Here is a 4,116-nt window from a genome sequence, read left to right as displayed (position 1 = left end):
GCGTGCGTGTGGCTGGCAGAGCCGCAAGTGAGGGAGCCCCGGTGCTCAGAGCTCAGGTCCTGGGGAAGCAGGGGCAGTTCCTGCGCAGTGGGTGTCAGATGTGTACACAAGACAAAACTCACCCCCACCAGCCTGCAGGAAAATGTGCTCAAAACCTCACCAAGAAGCATGTTTCCTCCCTCCCTCCCTCCTTCCCTCTTTCCCTCCTCTCTCCTTCCTTCTCTTCCTTTTCTCTCTTCTTCCTTCAACTTCCAATTACTCGGTACAACTTCTTTTAGAGCTCATTTACAACCGATCAACATTGAAATCACACATGCTGTTGAACTCAGCTGTTCCGCATTGGCAGTCTGTTGTCAGTGCTCCGGCTTGTGGGCACTGAGACAACCCGGGCACAAGGATGTGCCATGGCCTAGGATGAGACCCACCTGCCTGCAGGAGGGGATGAGCAAGCCCGCGACAGCGCCTTGGACCAAGAGGGGGTTGAGCAGCTGTTAGAGAGGAGGGGGCAGAGCTCTGTGAATGGATGCGGGGAGCTCTTCAAATACATTAGGTCACAGAGAAAAAGGGCCTAAGTATGAATACTGTGCTACTCCTTGGGTAAAAATAAAAGGGTGTGTTGGGAAGAGGATTAAGCAGTAACTGCAGTGTTTTCTTTCTTAAAAATAGATCTGAAATAAATACTGCAAAATGTCAGCATTTGTAAAATCTGGGTGGTGAGTTTCACGGTTACACGGTTCTCTGTTTCAAACTTTGAAATATTTTTTGAAATAAAACTAGGGGTGGGGGAGAGGTGAATAAGCAGAACATGGAGCATTTTTAGGGCAGTGAAAATACTCTGTGCGATACTATAGCTATGGATACACATCATTATACATTTGTCCAAACCCATTGAATGTATGACAGCAAGTGTGAGCCCCAAGGTAAACTGTGGACTTTGGGTGATTATGACGTGTTGATATAGGTCCTTCCTTGGTAAAAAATGTAGTCTGTTGAGTGATGTTGACGATGGGGTAGGCAATGCATGCAGAGGTCAGAGGGTATATGGGAAATCTCAGCACCTTCCTCTCGATTCTGCTGTAAATCTAAACCTGCTCTGAAAAAAAAAAGTCTTTAAAAAAAATCAACAGAATTTAAATGGGGAGATCTCATTTAAATGTATTTATTCTTATTTAAAAACTGGCAGTGACACTTCCATAGTGCTCCTGTGGGCCAGGCACCCTTTTAACTCACTGAATTCTCACAACAACCCTGTGGGGTAGGTCTCTTCTGACCTCCCCACTCCCCCTTATAAAGGGGAAGCTGAGGCGTGAGAAGTACACAGGGCTACTAAGGGAAGGAGTCAGGATTTGCACCGGGCAGCTGGACACCGACATCTGTGCTCACACCACCACGCCACATCCAAAGGGCCCCGGGAAGCTGGGGTCAGGGAGGTCAGAGGGATGTGTACTTCCTCCTGTACACCTCTGTGTACTAACTGAATATTCTACACGTGCAGGTTACTACTTTTTAAAGTTAGGTAAATTCCAGGTACCAAGAAATAACAGAACCCTGACAGGTGTGGGGCTGGGAGAGATGGCGGGGACCTCCTCTCAGAGGCTTCGGAAACGCTCTCAGCCCACCAGGCCACAGAGAGGCTCCCTGCGTGGACCCAATGCCTGGCTTGTCTCCATGGTTGCAGCAATTCTCCTGGGGTGCCATCTGCTCTGGTCTCCTCAGCACCCCTCCTCTTCCTTCTTCTGGTACAGGCCCCTCCCCCACTCCACAGGCTGGACGTGTGACTCCAGAGGAGCCACAGTGATTGGTCCAGGGATGGGTACCACATCCAAGCCCAGCCAATTAGAATCCTTCCTTGGGCTTGCCCTAGTGGAAAATCCTTTTCCATCTGGTTGTGCGGGCCAAAGTGCCGGCAGTCCCCACACCACGGCAAAGCATGTCGGGGGATAAGTAGAAATCCAGAAAGGGAGCCATAAGAACCAGCGAGCCTCAGCTTCATTCACATCCTGTCCTCTCAAAGCCAGCTCCCTCCCTGCCTTCCCTGGGTTGGTTACAGTCCTGTCCGTTTGAGTTGGTTCCTGACTTACAGAAGCCCATAGCCCTAAACAAGGGAAGCCCAAATCCACTGGTTCAGGGATCCTGGGAAAGACTAGAATCCCACTTCTGCCACCTGCTGTGTGGTCTCAAGAGAGTTACTCAACCTCCCTGAGCCTGTTGTGCTCCCTGAGCTTCCACCGGCTGCCTCAGGGTTGTCATAAGGATTAACTGCACTAATCCAGTCCCAGGCACACCAGTAACTAATAAAATTAATACAGCGACAACAACTCAGCACACTATCTTCAAAAAAACCCACCTTACCAACCATGGTAAACCAACACCAGAGGCTCTGGAGAAGGGGGTGCCAGCTGGGAGACCAAGTAGCAGAAAGGCAGACAGCTGGAACCCACTTTTTCTTCCCGTGTCCCTCCAGATTCACCCTCCACTCTCCTCTTCCCCGGCAGAATGCCTGTGTGACCCCCATCAATAGCTCCCTCACTCGCCGGCTCCTGGTGGCTTCAGCCAACGCTGCCTCAGCAGGACACAGGCGGGCAGGAGAGTGAGGTCAGGAAGTCATTTCCCTGTAGGGTCCTCACAGGCTGGCTGCGTCCTTCCAGTGAAGGTCACGGCTCCTTCAGGTGTCCCCACCCCTCTGTGTCTGCTGAGGATGACTCTCTCCCACGCCCTCCACTCCAGGGGCAGGAGGGGCACCACAGTGCCAGCGCAGGATCTTTTAGGAGGCTTTGCCCACACTATGTAAATATTCCCTTTATTAAGCTCACCCCATTACCCAATTAGAGTGTGTCTGTCATCAGTTTTTCCCGGCGTCCCTGACTAGTTGACAGGTGTCCTTTTCCTGGCCTCCCCGGGTCTCAATCAAACAAAATTCTGCTCTACAGAGGACACTGCTCCAGGGTCCCAGCTCTGGCCACTGTCCCCGTTTCCCTCCACGCTTCTGTACTCCAACAGTCCTCTCCAAAACCAGCCAGATCCCGAACCTCGAGGAAGGATCCCTGATGAGATCAGGTGGCCACTGGCATCTAATGAACAGCGCCCCAACAGGAGGCACACAGGGTCACGTCTGGGCTCTCTCTGGATGTGTCTTGAGAAGCAAAGCATGCACTTCTGCACACCAGAAAAGGTACCTGAGAGTGTATATTTATAGAAAGATACATAGAAATGGACAGATGGCATCTATCTACAGATACAGAAAGCTCTTTTAGAGAACCACGTAGGTATGTATATATTTGCCAATGGTAGGACACCAGGTTTCCACATCTTCGGTCACAACCAACAACACACAATTGCCCGATCTGGGAAAACCACACTTGTCTGTGTGGTTGGTTCCCTCTCCGGAGGTTTCCAAAATGAGAAGGCTGGTTTCAGGGGCAGTCTTTAAATATGGGTGTGTATCTTTCTAAAGAAGAGAGGAGGAGGAGAGAAAAAAGAGAAATGTATTTTCATGTTGCGCACGACAGAAAAGATGGGACTGGTTTGGGGCAGAGGCGTGATCCCACTGCAAAGCTGTGAAAGATAACTCCAGAAAGGACAGCTAAGCTTTCTAGGTTGGGACATAAAAACACAACAGCTGGGAAGGTCGCGCAGTCCGCTGAAATCCCTTGTAACACATTACAATCAGTTAAGGGCAAAATAAAATCAGATACTAAGAGGTAGCAGCTGTTTATCTTCTCGGAGATTTCAAGGGTCTCTGGAAGCCGGGCCAGGGAAGGGTGTTCTCCTGGAAGAGACTGGGATGGGGCAGAGCTCTGGCCGAGGGCTTGCCCGGGGCTGGGAAGCGTGTGGAATGGCCTGCGTGGACACCTCAGCTCCGGAGCCCCAGGGAGCCTCTGCCACTACAGGCCACTTCCAAACCCAGAGTCATTTCTTGGGTAAGTTATGCAGTCCCCACGACATATAAATAAAAGTTTAGTTCTGTGTTTCCATATATCTTCTACATGGAGGCTAGCTGAATATTAGTGGAGTAACAATAATTATTAATAAACAATAATCGTCATAATAACAATAATTAATAGAATAATAATGCCTTGGGGGCAGGGGGAGGGGGTCCTTCATATGGTGGGGCAA

Source organism: Neophocaena asiaeorientalis, unplaced genomic scaffold, assembly GCF_003031525.2.
Source record: "Neophocaena asiaeorientalis asiaeorientalis breed wild unplaced genomic scaffold, Neophocaena_asiaeorientalis_V1.1 scaffold438, whole genome shotgun sequence".
In the NCBI taxonomy this organism is placed as follows: Eukaryota; Metazoa; Chordata; class Mammalia; order Artiodactyla; family Phocoenidae; genus Neophocaena; species Neophocaena asiaeorientalis.
The sequence above is the reverse complement of the archived record's forward strand: the minus strand, read 5'-3'. Positions refer to the sequence as shown.